This window comes from Elaeis guineensis, chromosome 6 (genome assembly GCF_000442705.2).
Source record: "Elaeis guineensis isolate ETL-2024a chromosome 6, EG11, whole genome shotgun sequence".
NCBI classification, from domain to species: domain Eukaryota; kingdom Viridiplantae; phylum Streptophyta; class Magnoliopsida; order Arecales; family Arecaceae; genus Elaeis; species Elaeis guineensis.
This window is the reverse complement of record NC_025998.2, coordinates 113938608-113954899: the sequence shown is the minus strand read 5'-3', so window position 1 is coordinate 113954899 and position 16292 is coordinate 113938608.

Here is a 16292-nt window from a genome sequence, read left to right as displayed (position 1 = left end):
TAACACCAATAATGTAGTGAGAAAAAATATTAAAAAATATCTGATTTAGAGAAGTTGTCCTTTGTCATTTATCTATTTGCATAGATCTCAAAGCATCGCATCCTTTATAATCCATCCACTTGCATAGATATCAAAGTACTGTATCCTTTACAAACCATCCACCTATATAGATTTCAAAGTGCTCCATTCTCATCATTCATCCACCTATAAAGATCTTAAAGCACCCAATTTTTTTATTATTCATTTGCCAACATAGATCTTAAAGTGCTCCAACATTAGTCATCCATCCATATGCACATATCTTAATAGAGCTTTTTGCTTAATCATTCATTCACCTACACAGATCTTAAAGCACTTGATTTGTGATTGATTTGCTTGCATAGATCTCAAAGCACTTTGTTTGTGATCCATCGTTGACACGGATCTTAAAATACTCCATTCTTTATTATCCATTTGCCCATACGAATCTCAAAGCATTCTATTCTCTATCATCTATTCACTAAAGCACTCAATCCTCTGTCATTTATTTGCTTGCATAGATTTTAAGGCACTCCATCCTCTATCAGTCATCCATCTATATAGATCTCAAAGTACTCCATCCTCTATTATCCATCCATCTAATAGATCTCAAAGTATTTTGTCCTCTATCATTCATCTACTTAATAGATCTCAGAATATTCCATCATCTATCATTCATCTACATACACGAATTTCAAAATATTCAGTCCTTTGTCATCCATTCGGTTGCAAAAATCTGAAAGTGGTTCTTCATTCATCACCCATCTATCTATATGGATCTTGAAGTAGTCAATTCTTTGTCATTCATCTACTTATATAGATATCAAAGCACTTTATCTTCTATCACCTATTTACAAGCACAACTCGGAAAGCACTTCATTTATTATCATTCATTTGCCTATATAGACCTTCAAGTACTCCATCCTTTATCACTCATCTACCTGCATAGATCTTACTCCATCTTCTATTGTTCATCTATTTATATAGATATTAAAGTGCTACATCCTTTATCATCCATCCAACTGTATAGATCTCAAAGCACTCTATCCTTTATCATTCATCTATTGGCATAGATCTAAAATTGATGCTCTTCCTTTTCTTTCAATTCTAATCAAAATAAAAGTCTCTTGCTAAATTAGTGGGAAGGGCAGTGTCAAAATTTTACAAAAAATAGTTGTTGCCGTAAAACTCAGGGAGGTGCTGATGTGGCTAGAGCTGGATACAGCCCTAGATCTGCGACACCAAAGGATATCTGTAAAGAAAGACCATACGCATTGATGGTTTTTCGATGAGGGACTCTTTGATATTTAAGTCAATCGAAGTATTGAGAACAATCGAGAGCAAAGAAAGATAGTGAAAGCTGCAGAGCAGAGATAGTACTCCTTCCTTCTCCCCTTAGGTCTGCTCTTCTCTCCCTTTGCTTGCTTGCTTGAGGGTCCTCTTTGTATCTTGTTTATTTGGAGGTTGAGCTTATAGACTGTTAGTCAAAATCTGTGTTTATTAGGCCTAGCTCTATAGGTCATTAGACTATGTTCTGGCTCCTTATTGAGGGAGAAATATTCTTCACCTTCTTTGAATCGAGGTTATTAGTTATGGATGTCAGATGCAGGCTTCACCCATGTGGCTAGCTGAATTGGTGGTTCTAGATTCACAACTGGTGTGACCTCATTACATCATCTTAGGTGTGCTTTAATGAGGATTGATCTCGATTAGTGGATCTCTCCCAAAATATATGCCCTCTATTCTTGAGTTCAAAGTGACCTTTTGGCTTTGGATGAAGGGAGTAGCTACCTTGCCAGGCAAACCACCAACTCGTTCCTTCTTGGGTGCATCCACATTATCGCTTTTGGTTGGAGGATCTCTTGATGATTAATGATGCATCATTTCATGACTTATGCTGTCTTTATTAGGAAGGAAGCTCGAGGGGTCATAGGATGGCACTTCTGAGAGAAGAAATCTAGAAGTTGCCCTTGTACTTGCTTAGACCTGCCACATGACAAGTTGTGGTAAGTTTCAAGGTACACTTTATGAGTGGTCTCACGTGGCTTGATCAGATAAGGATGCAATAAATGGCCATAAAGTTCATCGCTTAAAGTCTAGCAAAACTATAGGATTTGGCGATTTAATGATCGATTCACACTATCGATGGTCTATATAAATAGACCACCCATCCAATAGAATTTTCTGCCATGTAACTGCTAGTTGCTATCTTGTTACTGTAGTTGTCAGAGAAAGGTCTTCCTTTTTTTGCCTTATAGCTATGAAGCCATCATTGTCGTCCATCAAACTGGCAGTGAAGAAGAAGATGAACTCTTCGAGCAGAGAGTCCTCATCCAAGAGGATGACGAGCACCCGATCGAAGCTTTTTGCTTCTAATCGAGTACTGTCTTCCCCCGAGTTGTCAGATGGGTTGGGAGGCTTGGGGCAAACCTTTCTTCACCCATAGGCAGAGTGGAGCTCACTATGACTACAATGGATGTTTCCATTGAGGCCAGACTCTAATGCATCGAGGAGTACAAAGCCTCGGTGGACTTCAAGGAGGAGATCATCAAGGCATCGTCGGCCGTCTTCATATAGGGCTTTGAGGATTGCAAGGCTTGCCTATAGTGCATAGTCCTGAAGCTAGACTTGAGATACCTTTATGTTGGAAACTATGATAAGGAAGCTGGGGCTTTTTCCTCAAATGAAGGCTAGATCTTCTCTCCTTCTTTTGTACTCATTTTTTATGTCTTTGTCTTGGCAAAATTTTATAATAAATTATTAGTTAATAAAAAATATATTTTCATTATGTTCATCTCTCATCTGAAGCTTTTTGCTTCTTTGTGACATTGGTATTGATTGGCTCTTTGCCTCGATTAAGGGTTTGGATGGCTCAGATGGGTCAGTCTAATTAGTTTCGTGCTCGAGCTGAAATCTTCCTTGACATTGTTTGAAGCTACTGCTTTGTCAATATGTGTGAATGAGCTTTTGAAAGTAATGAATTTATTTGCACGCCAGGCGATGGATGTGGATTGATGTCACATTGCTTTCTGTGGATTAAAGAAAGAAATTGCACGGTAGAGAGCCATACAACCCAAAGACTTAATATGGCCTTGCATTTAATGCTGATACCAGTACTCCAAAAGGCATTGTCTCAGAGGCTTTTTGGGTGGCAACATTTGTCGCTTGATCAGTGGAAAATTTAAATGCGCCTGGGTCTCCCTCCTCCATAAGTAGGGGTTTTGCCGCTTAGGATTGGCATTGCCTTGGCCATCCCTCACAAGGTTACGATAGTGCCACTTTGTCAAGTGTCGAAGGGTCATCGATGTTCTTCTCTGACTTGGGAGATCTCCTCTTTCATTCTATCAGTCATCGAATGCTTTGAGTGAGTGCTATAGTGGGTGTACAATTTCCAAAAGGTAAATGGTTTCCAAAAGGGAAGTACATCATGATGGTACATTGTGAAGGCGAATGATTTCTGGCCTTCCTTGGAGGTACATGATGAAGGCAAATGGTTTCCAAAAGGGAAGTGCCCCTGCCACCACCGATATCCTTTAGAAAAAGGCTGGCGAGCATCGCTAAATGGGGAGTCTTGCACTTTCCATCAAGGGTCACATCGGCTCAGACTCAGCTTGTTCTTCGAGGCTGCTGGCCAGGTCTGAGCATTATTTTCTTCCTTTTTTTTATTGTAATAAGCTTCACTCGATCAAAATGTAATGAGTTTCTTTAGAATGCACACGAACCTTTTGAGTGCTTCTTTTACTAAGGTCCTTTTTGGTGTGTCATCTAGCATTTCTCCTTCTTTGTTTTAGGAGGATCTTTAGATGAGCTAGCCTTTTCCCTATTGTCATCGGCTTCTACTGATAGTGTGGGGTCCCTAGAGGGTTAGCCTCCATCGGCTTTAGTGGGCTTGGTGGCTTCAATATGCAATATGGCTACAGTGGGCGACAATGGGTCCTCGAAGGGTTATCCCTATCAACTACAATTAGCTGAATGGCTATAATAGGCCATGTGGCTAGAGTAGGCCATGTGGGGTCCTCGGAGGATTATCTTCTATCAGCTATAGTAGGTCAGGATGGTAGCTGTTGGGTATAAAATACCCCCCAACCGAAGTTTTTGTCAGGAGTGACCTCTCAGGGATTCTACCAATGTCCGACCAGCAAGAAGACTCCGTCCGGACTCCTACGGGAGCCGGACTTCATCCCCGACCTCGACTGCAGGAAGACTTTATCCGGACTCCTACGGGAGCCGGACTTCATCCCCGACCTCAACTGCAGGTAGACTTCGTCCGGACTCCTACGGGAGCCAGACCTCATCCCCGACTTCAACTGGAGGAAGACTTCGTCCGGACTCCTACGGGAGCCGGACCTCATCCCCGACTTCAACTGGAGGAAGACTTCGTCCGGACTCCTACGGGAGCCAGACTTCGTCCCCGACCTCGACTGCAGGAAGACTTCATCTGAACTCCTACGAGAGCCAGACTTCATCCTCAACCTCAACTGCAGGTAGACTTCGTCTGGACTCCTACGGGAGCCGGACCTCATCCCCGACTTCAACTGCAGGAAGACTTCATCCGGACTCCTACGGGAGCCGGACTTCATCCACGACTTCAACTGCAGGTAGACTTCGTCCGGACTCCTACGGGAGCTAGACCTCGTCCCCAACTTCAACTGGAGGAAGACTTCGTCCGGACTCCTACGAAAGCCAGACCTCATCCCCGACTTCAACTGGAGGAAGACTTCATCCGGACTCCTACGGGAGCCGGACTTCATCCCCGACCTCGACTGCAGGAAGACTTCATCCGGACTCCTACGGGAGCCAGATTTCATCCCCGACCTCGACTACAGGAAGACTTTGTCCGGACTCCTACGGGAGTCGGACTTCATCCCCGACTTCAACTGGAGGAAGACTTCGTCTGGACTCCTACGGGAGCTGGACCTCATCCCCGACTTCAACTGGAGGAAGACTCCGTCTGGACTCCTACGGGAGTCAGACTTTATCCCCGACCTCAACTGCAGGTAGACTTCGTCCGGACTCCTACAGGAGCCAGACTTCGTCCCCGACTTCAATTGCAGGAAGACTTCGTCCGGACTCCTACGGGAGCCGGACTTCATCCCCGACTTCGGCTGCAGGAAGACTTCGTCCGGACTCCTATGGGAGCCGGACTTCATCCCCGACTCTAGCTGCAGGAAGACTTCGTCCGGACTCCTACGGGGGCCGGACTTCATCCCTGACTTCGACTGCGGGAAGACTTCGTTCGTGCTCCTACGGGAGCCGGACTTCGTCCCCGACCTCAACTATAGGTAGACTCCGTCCGGACTCCTACGGGAGCCGGACTTCATCCCCGACCTCAACTGCAGGTAGACTTCGTCCGGACTCCTACAGGAGCCGAACTTCATCCCCGACTTCAATTGCAGGAAGACTTCGTCCGAACTCCTACGGGAGCCGAACTTCGTACCAGACTCTGGCTGCAGGAAGACTTCGTCCGGACTCCTATGGGAGCCGGACTTCATCCCTGACTCTGACTGCAGGAAGACTTAGTCCGGACTCCTACGGGGGCTGGACTTCGTCCCTGACTTCAACTGCGGGAAGACTTCATCCGTGCTCCTACGGGAGCCAGACTCCGAGCCCCCACTACAAGCGACCCACTCTGAGTTTTCACTACAAACAACCTACTTCAAATCTCTACCACGAGTGGTCCGTGCTAGATTCCCACCGAAAGTCTTCACCCGAGCTTCCATTATGAATGAATTCCTTTCGGATTTCTGTTGCAGACAGGCCTTGGCCGAGACTCCTCGACAAATGATCCCCGTCCGGGCTTCTACGGAGACCAGACTCCAACCGAACTTCGACCGACAGGCCTGCGATGGATTCCGCATGGCTCCATCACTCCCTAACAGGCCGCAGTAACGGCCACGACTCTGCTCCACTTCCTACGATGGATTCTACACGGCTCCATCACTCCCTGGCAGGCCGCAGTAACGACCACGACTCTGCTCCACTTCCTGCGACAGATTTCGTGCGGCTCCATTACTCCCTGACAGGCCGCAGTAACGGCCATGACTCTGCTCCACTTCCTGCGATAGATTTTGTGCGGCTCCATCACTCCCCGACAGACCACAATAAAGGCCGCGATTTTGCTTCACTTCCTGCGACGGATACCGCACAGTTCCTCCACCCTCTGGCAAGTCGCGACAACGGACGCCGCATCACTCCCCACAACAGGCTCCACATGGCAGGCCACAGTAATGGCCATGATCCCGCTCCACCACTCTTCGTAACAGACTCCTCCTGGCTCCGAACGGCCCCCTGACAGACGGTTACACACGTCGCCATCAGTCTATTGCACCCTCTGTCTATAAAAAGGGTGACCCCAGATATGTTATTCCTTAAGCTTTACTTTCTATCCCAAAACTCTGCTAAAATTTTCGTTCGAGCACTCCATTCTTGTTGAGGTAGAGAACTGACTTGAGTGTCGGAGGGTCTTGCCGAAGCAACCCCAACTCTGGTTTAGACTTCTTTTGTAGGTCCCGATGGCGACCGTGACTCCCTCGACTCCAGCTTCTCTGACGCAGGTAAATTTTTGCACCAACAGGATTGGCGCTAGAGGAAGGGGTTGAACCTTCGCGGTACCCTTGTTCTTAAAGGAGCGCTCAACGGGACCACCTCCGGTCATCTTCCCCGGCACCCTCTTCTCCTTCCTCCACTAGATTTTTGCCCGATGCCACCCCGCAGAGCATCCACATGGCGGTCCACATCCTCTGCGGCCAGATCTCAGGCTCCAGCCTCACCTCCAGTTTTCCAGCCTCCTCTTCCTCTCCCGGCGACGGCAGTTGGCGCGGAGCAATTCGACCTGCTGGCTCAGCAGGTTAGAGGCCTCACTGAAGCTGTGCAGGCTATACAGCAGCAGTAGCAACCGCAGGTATCAGTGCGACTGGAGAGAGCATCACCAGAACTCCAAAATTCGGTGGTAGGGCGGGCTACTTGGGCCAGCCGCCCCGTCTTCCCCGGAAGGACGAATCCAAGGGTGGAGAGCCCTCAGTCGGATCATGATTCTACCCCCGGGAGATCCCTACCTCCCTTCTACCAGAAGAACCTCGAGACTTGCAGTCGAGAGAATTTCCTGGATCAACGACTCCGGGAGATGAACCGGAGGATCGAGGAGCTCCGCCACGCACCCCCCACCTATGGTGAGGACATTTGTACCGACCCTCCCTTTTCTCAAATGATCATGCAAGAACTGATCCCGCCAAACTTCAAGCTCCCTCAATTTGAAAGCTACGACAGGACTTCAGACCCGATTGACCACCTGGAGGCCTTCCGAATAATGATGCTACTTCACGGCGCATCCGACGCCATCCTGTACCGATCTTTTCCATCCACCTTGAAGGGAGCGGCGAGAAACTGGTACTCGACGCTGAAGCTGGGTACCATCTTTTCCTTTGATCAGATGAGCCACCAGTTTGTGGCCCATTTTATTAGCAGCCGACGTCCCCAAAAGGGTTCAGAGTCCCTCATCAACATCAAGCAGAGGGAGGGGGAGTCCATCTGGGCTTACGTCAACCGTTTCAATGTCGCCACGTTGGAGGTCCGAAATTTGGACCAATCAGTCGCGATGGCCGCTCTGAAAGGCAGCCTTCAGAAGAACGACCTTTTATTCTCCCTGAAAAAGAAGTGCCCCAGGAATTTTACTGATCTGTTGGCTCGGGCCGAAGGGTACGCCCGAGCAGAAGAAGCCTTCAAAATGAAGGATGAGGAGATCACGAGAGAGCGGCAGGCGGGAGACTCGAGCAAGCCCGCAATTGAAAAAGGGCCGAGGGAAGCTCGACCACGATCCTGAACTCCTCCTGGGCACAAGCCGCCCAGACTCCTCCCTGGGCACGTAGCCAGAGAAGCCCGGAGCATCGAGTTCGGCAAAACTCTCTCCCAGGAAGATTTCGCAGCTATGCCCCCCTCAACGCATCGAAGGCCCAGGTGCTGATGGAAGTCAGGGAGCAGCTCCCGAGGCCCAAAAGGATGCGCACACATCCCGGGAAGCACAATCCTAATAAATTCTGCCTCTACCATCGTGACCACGGCCACGACACGGAGGAATGCATTCAGCTCCGAGATGAGATCAAGGAGCTCATCCACTGAGGCCGGCTCGACAGGTTCATTCAACGCCGGCCTGAGGGTAGAGAGGACCGACCGAGGGCCCTGCCGCAGCCTGAGCCACCGAGGAGAGAAGAGCAGCCCGGAGATCAGCCTCCAGTCGGGATCATCAACTCCATCTCTGGGAGACCATGATAAGAAGCAGACCTTCTACAGCCCTGGGATTTGAAAACTTATAAATGTATTACGAACGACCCCGCTTTGAATCAAGATTCCTTTCAGATTTGCACATCTTTCCCTTTTTTTGCATAGACTTGAAATGACAGGGGATGACCCCTTCGGATAACGAAAACGAACCCCAATGTGGCTATCAGCCACAAGGTCGAAGACCCAGTTATTTGTAGACCGGATGGGGGGAGAGGTCATACAGCGCCCATATGCGCCCCCACAGCCATGTTAGGGACAGGAGGAGAACCTCGTCCTAACATGAGCAAGGTCGAAGGTCCGGTTATGTGTAGACCGAATGGGGGGAGAGGCCATACAGCGCCCATATGCGCCCCCACAGCCATGTTAGGGACAGGAAGAGAACTTCGCCCTAACATGAGCAAGGTCGAAGGCCCGATTATTTGTAGACCGGATGAGGGGAGAGGCCATACAGCACCCATATGCGCCCCCACAGTCATGTTAGGGACAGGAGGAGAACCTCGCCCTAACATGAGCAAGGTCGAAGGCCCGATTATGTGTAGACCGGATGGGGGGAGAGGCCATACAGCGCCCATATACGGCCCCACAGCCATGTTAGGGACAGGAGGAGAACCTCACCCTAACATGAGCAAGGTCGAAGGCCCGGTTGTTTGTAGATCGGATGGAGGGAGAGGCCATACAGCGTCCATATGTGCCCCCACAGCCCCGTTAGGAACCGAAGGAGAACCTTGTCCTAACCTGAGCTGAAGCCGATCACATCAAAAATAGGGGAAGAACCTCATCTCGACACCAACTAAGGTCCGGCCAGTCGAGACCTGGCAAGAAAGAAGAAAACCTTCTCGGCGACCCTTTTACGCTACCGCGACTCCATAAAAAGCTAGGGAGAACCCTGACCTAAAAAAAAAAAAAGAGAGAGAAGAAAGGAAGAAATGTGAAGGAACAGTGGTGGGCTACCCCAACAAAAAATGGAGGCCGAACTACACTAAAAGCACAAAGGACCTCGTCTCTATGAAGAGGGAGGAAGAGAAAGTAAGATCTACGGTCGCGAACAAAAGGCAAATTGACACGGCGATAACTAGGAACCTCCAAGCGGCGTCGACGCCGAACCAATCAAAAGCACAAGAAACTCGGTAATGATGACCTAATACAAAGATGAACAAGGAACCTTCGAACAACATCGACATCGCACGGGACAAAAATGAAAGAAGTCTGGCACACGATAATTCAACACGACGTATGGATAAGGTAACAAAGACCTTTTCATTTCATTGGCGAATTGTGCGTTACAGAGCCTGGAAGATCAGAAAAAAAAATAAAAATAAAAAACAACAACAACGACAACAACTACGACGACAACAAACAAACAAGCGGCAAAAGGAGACACTTAGAGGAACGAAGGACAAAAAGAGCCCTAAGGGGGCCCGACTTCCTCCGACTTCGAACTTTTGGCTTCGACCCTCATCAGGGAGTGCCTTAAGCTCTCGACTTCTCCTTCCAATTCCTTCTCTCTCATTAGCATTTCCATTTATCTTCGATGAAGCCGCTGGCTTTCATTCTCTGCCTCTCAGCGTCTTTTTCTCAGGACCTCAGATTCCGCCTCTACATCCTTGACTGCCCGCTGTTCGTATACCAGCTGAATCTTCAATTGCTGCAGTTTGGCCTTCCCCTCCCCAAGGACGATAGATAGCTCTTCTACGGTTCTTCTCAGAGACTGGAGTTCGTCGGAATCCCGAATGGGAGCAAACTAAGCCCCTTCAGCTAGCTGCCTTTGAAGGCGAGCAACCTCGTCGGTCTTCACCTTGAGCTTCCCCCTATATTTGTCCACCTTCTTGCACCAGCCGGTCCGGTACGCGTCATAGCTCGCCTCGACATCCTGGAGCTGTTGCTGAAGGTCGGAGAACTTCTTCGACCATTCCCGATCGCGGTTGGCCTGAGTCGGAAGCTGGGATGAGCTTCCTTCCAACTGGCTAATCCTCTCCTGTGCAGCCGACAGCTCCACTCTGAGAGAACTGATCTTGGCAGCTTGAGCCCAAGATCGGTCACTGGTGCGCTTTTGGTGTTCCTCGAGCTCCTTCTCGAAGTTCGCTTTCCTCCGGCTGTACTCCATGATCCCCTTCACATGGAGGTTTCGAAAGTGGATGGCCTCCGCGGTGGCTTCAGAGTGGCTCTCCCTCAGCCTGCAAAGCTCGCCATCCATCTCCTTCGACCTTTTTGTTAAATGATGAATCTTCTTCTTCAGACGTTGGATCATGGACTTCAGCAGAATCTCCTGTGGTAGAGGAAGTACTTCGGCAGGACACTGCCATCGAGAGACAAAGGTGTCAAGACGCATCTCGTTGCATAAAGCAAAACAAAAAAAAAGGGGGAGCAGAGTGGAGAAGCCCTCCAAAGGGAGAAACTCAATTTTATTGATTGAATGTTTCTTAAAGACAAGAGGGAACAGAAAAATTACAATAAAAGAAAAATACAAAGTCGGAGGTCTCAGACCTCTGAAGTGGGAGTCAGGGAGTTCGGTGTTCTTGAAAGGGGTGCTGCGGTGGTAGTGGTGAAGCGAAAATTTAGTGCAGGGGCAAAATGGTAATTTTAAAACTTTTTCAAAATTACTATTTTACAGTGAAATTATTAATTAATCTCATTAATTAATACTAATTAACCCTACACTAGGATCTAAATATGATACAACAGCATGCAATTAAATTTGAAATTCAAATTTGAATCAGTAAACGTTTTACAGTACTATGTTCAGAACACATCACCTTTTGCGGGTAGTCGATCACCGCAATCTGATCACCGTCGGGGGGCTCTGATCATCACGTTACAACCATACAATTATCTAGCCTCTGTGGATCGTCCACACGAAGCTCCCGTCTGATCAGCTCCTCACGAATGCTAGTTCGTGATTTCATCCTTTTAATGGTAGATGTTGATCGAACTCCTTCGATCGATGTGTGCTGACTTCTCGGATGCTCTGGATCATCTACACAGTTGCTTGAGAGGCTGATGGATCTCTCCCTGAAATTTGGTGGACTCATGACACTCGTGGCACACCAATCTCACTTCCCGAACCCTAGGTAGAAACCCTAGGGTACACACCAAAAACCCTGCGCCCAATTTTCTCTCTTTTCTTTCTTTTTCTCTCGGAAGGTTTTGGACCTTCACCTTGTGCAGAAGCCTTCCTCACGCCTCAAAGTTTCTCTCCTAAAATTTCTATGCACGTTCCACCTTTCTCCTCTTTTTAAAACAACATCGAACGTGTCTTATCCACGTGAGAGGATAAAGACAAGAGGTTACACATTTGAATTCAAATCAAATTTGAATTCAAACGAAAACTAACTTATCCCTATCCTTTTGGGCATGAGAAGAGAAGGGGCGTGGCTCTTTGTGCGTGGAAAATGTTTCACGAGAAACCTTTTCTCATGTAAGTAATGTGGCGCACAAAATGGATAAGGATGAAAGGGCAAGTGATAAGTTATCCATTCAAATTCAAACATGCTTTGAATTTGAATGGCTAACTAATTATTTTATCCATCCATATGGCACACAAATGAGGGCGTGGGGAAGGGTTTTGCATGAGAAAAATTTCATGAGAAGTTTCTTCTCGTGAATTCAAATGGGTGCAAGGAAGTTGGGTGTCGCAGGGAATTTAAAACAAGGTGGTTTGATTCAAATTGAGCCAACCTAGTTTAAAATAGGTTAAGCACAATTAGATCAGATTAAATCCAACATAATTAGGCTTAATTAGGCTCAATAAAATCTTAATCAAATCAGAAATTAACTAAACCTAATCCCTGATCAAATCATGGACTAAACCACCTTAGCGATTAGGTCAACATTTAACCTAATCGGGTCAATCCAAACTGAATCCAATTCAATTGGACTTGATCCAAAAATAATTACTCAATAAAATTGAGTTAATTAGTGATTAAATCACTAATTAAACCTCTCATAAATATTGAGTTCAAATCTAATGGACAATCAGGCATCAGAGAGCATCGATATGAAACCCTGATCAAAGAGTTCAAATTTCAAATTCAAAATTTGAAATTCAAAATTTTGACCCCGGTACCCAAAATGTGTGGAACTCATGATTAAAGAATCCTAATTCTCAATCATAGAGTCCCAGATAGATAAGACTCATAATCAACCATCAGATCAGAAAGGAACCTCTAATGTGTGTGATCCCGTAGGTTCGAACCTAAACTGGTAGCACAGGAACCAATTCCTGTACTAATCGAAGTGACCATCTAGCAATGGTACCCGACGATCGGAGAGGTCGAATAATCACAATCGCAACATTCAGAACCTACGTGAATATGGTTACCGTATAATTCATCCCTTTTGACCTCTGTGTTTAGGATGACTCAGGGTTAAACTGTCAACCCTGATGATATCATCCGAATCGTGCTCAACTCAATTAGTCCTGTGACTCCTCACTAGGACTACCCTGGCCAAGGTTTTGCTAAATTGAAACACAACTGTACACAGCTCCTAAACTGGAGTGGTCAATCCCATCTTGACACACGCACCGACAAGTCAAGTACTTGACTACACCCAGCAGCCTTCCGTCACTGAATTAGAAATTCAGGTAGTCCAGTGTCTAAGTGCAGTGAGTTGCTTGCAAGTCACCGTGGCGGTCTCAGATTGGAGGGACATTTATACCCATATCCCATCGGAGCAAATCTTGACAGTAGAAATAGCTCCAGAGTTGGTCACGTTCAGTGCAGATATACCATTACATCTCACCTGTATGCCATACCAGTGTCTCCACACTCTTTGGTTATGAGGACAACCAACCCATATGGCACACAACGACCTATGCTCGATAAATGTTGTCGTCCTTGGTAACAACGTATCATTTGATCGCGAACATGTTTAAGGACTAAGCGACAAATCCTCCTTTGTCGAGTCTAAATAGTCCTAAGGACTTCACCACAACACAGGAGTTCATTAGAAGATGAAACATTTGTGATGAAAAAATATCAAAATAACTTTTATTTATTTATAATTCATGTACTAATATAAAAAGGAGCACAACCGTCAACAGACTGACGATTGGCTTTGGGACACTATTCCCAACAATCTTCCACTTGGCCTAAAGCCTATCGGTGCAGTATCTAATACCCATCTTCGACTTGTAGTCGTTGAACTCCTTCACCGCAATGGCTTTAGTTAATGGGTCGGTCAGGTTCTCCTTTTCGTCGATCTTCTGAAGGTCGACGTCACCTCGATCCACGATCTCCCGGATGAGATGGTAGCGGCGCAGAATATGCTTCGTCCGCTGGTGTGCCTTTAGTTCCTTTGTCTGAGCAATGGCTCCAAAGCTGTCACAGTAGAGCAGAACTGGACCAACAAGGGAGGGTGCTACTCCGAGCTCGGTGATGAATTTCCTCAGCCACACCACTTCTTTGGCAGCATCTGATGCAGCAATATACTCCGCCTCGCATACTGAATCAGCCACAGTGTGCTGCTTGGAAATCTTCCAGCAGACAGCCCCACCATTAAGGGTAAAAATAAATCCTGACACACTCTTGCTATCATCGCGATCAGACTGAAAACTAGAGTCTGTAAACCCTATAAGTCTCAAGTCCGATTCACCATATATAAGCCACTGGTCCTTAGTATTTCTTAAATACTTCATGATGGTTTTAACAACCTTCCAGTGATTCTCTCTTGGATCAGATTGGTATCTACTCACTACCCCTAGTGAGTATGCCATATCTGGTCGTGTACATGTCATGGCGTACATGATAGATCCCACTGCCGAAGCATATGAAATCCTACCTATACGCTCTCTCTCTTGAGGTGTTGTCGGACAATCCCTCTTCGAGAGAGAAATTCCATGGCCTATCGGTAGATAGCCTTTCTTGAAATTTTCCATGCTGAACCTTTTCAGCATAGTATCAATGTACGTGGACTGGGATAAGCCAAGCAACTTTTTGGATCTATCCCTATAGATCCTCATCCCTAGGATGTAGGAAGCTTCTCCCAGATCCTTCATGGAGAACTGTGACGATAGCCAAATCTTTATTCCCTGTAATGCAGGGACATCATTCCCGATTAAGAGAATGTCATCCACATACAATACAAGAAATACTACTACTGGACCATTAGCCCACTTATAAATGCAGGGCTCTTCTCCGTTCTTAACAAAGCCATACGTTTTGATCGTCCTATCAAAATGTATGTTCCAACTCCGAGATGCCTGCTTAAGTCCATAAATGGACCTCTGTAGCTTGCACACCTTAGACTCATCTGTGGATGTGAACCCTTCAGGTTGTATCATATACACCTCTTCGTCCAGCTCTCCGTTTAGAAAAGCTGTCTTCACATCCATCTGCCAGATTTCATAGTCCAGATGGGCAGCTATCGCAAGCATAATCCGAATGGATTTGAGCATTGCCACAGGAGAAAACGTCTCGTCATAGTCTATACCATAACATTGACGATATCCCTTGGCAACCAGACGGGCTTTATAGGTCTCCACCTTTTCGTCTGCGCCCCTCTTCCTTTTGAAGACCCACTTACACCCTATGGGTTTTACTCCTTCGGGTGGGTCAACCAATGTCCACACATCGTTGACCTTCATGGACTCCATTTCGGATTTCATGGCCTCTAGCCATTTCTCAGAGTCAGGTCTCTGCATTGCATCCATGTAGGTGATCGGATCCTCATCATTTTCATCAAGTTCGACAGGATCACCATCCCGGACCAAGAAACCATAGTATCTATCCGGTTGATGTGGTACTCTACCAGACCGCCTTAAGGGTGCATAATCAATGGGCTCTGGATCTGATCTAATCAAATCCGGTTCAGGTTCAGTAACATGTGTCGATTTTTCCACCTATCGAACTTCGTCAAGTTCGACTTTAGAGGCAACAGTTCCTTCACTAAGGAACTCCTTTTCTAAAAAGATTGCCTTAAGGCTGACAAACACCTTTTGCTCATCAGCAAGGTAGAAATAATACCCTTTGGTCTCTTTTGGGTACCCTATAAAATTACACTTGTCAGACCTAGGTCCAAGCTTGTCTGTAATTAAACGTTTAACATAAGCCGGACACCCCCAAACCCTAAGGTGCGAGAGTACTGGCTTACGTCCTATCCATATCTCATATGGCGTTTTGGCTACAGACTTACTCGGAACTCTATTTAGAAGGTAACAAGCCGATTCGAGCGCATATCCCCAGAGGGAGATCGGCAAACCAGCAAACCCCATCATGGATCGAACTATGTCTAATAGGGTCCGATTCCTCCTTTCAGACACACTATTATGCTGTGGTGTTCCAGGAGGAGTCCACTGAGAGAGAATCTCATTCTCCCCTAGATACGTCAGAAACTCATTGGAAAGGTATTCACCTCCTCGATCAGATCGAAGAGTTTTAATACACTTCCCAGTTTGTTTTTCTACCTCATTTCGGAATAGTTTGAACATTTCAAATGATTCCGACTTATGCTTCATTAAATAGACATACCCATACCTAGATAGGTCATCTGTGAAGGTTATGAAGTAGAAAAATCCACCTCTTGCACTTGAGCTCATGGATCCACATACATCAGAATGTACCAGACCTAAGAGTTCACTGGCTCGCTCACCTTTTCCAGTAAAAGGTGACTTGGTCATCTTTCCAAGAAGACAGGACTCACAGGTTGGAAGTGATTCACAATCACTAACTTCAAGAATTCTTTCTTGAAACAACCTGTTTATCCTGTTCTTATTGATATGACCTAGCCTACAGTGCCAAAGGTAGACTTCTGACACATTATCTATTCTAGAGCATTTACCGAATTTTTGAACCACATTAACAGGCTGTGATAGTAAGTAAATTCTATTATTTAATTATCCAACAAATATTGTAACACCATTCAAAATGATATTGCAAATATTTCTTTTTATTAAAAAATCATAACCGTACATGGCCAAAAGGCCTACAGAAATAATATTTAATAAAAAACTTGGACAATAGTGACATTCACTCAGAATTATATTACGAGAATTGATTACA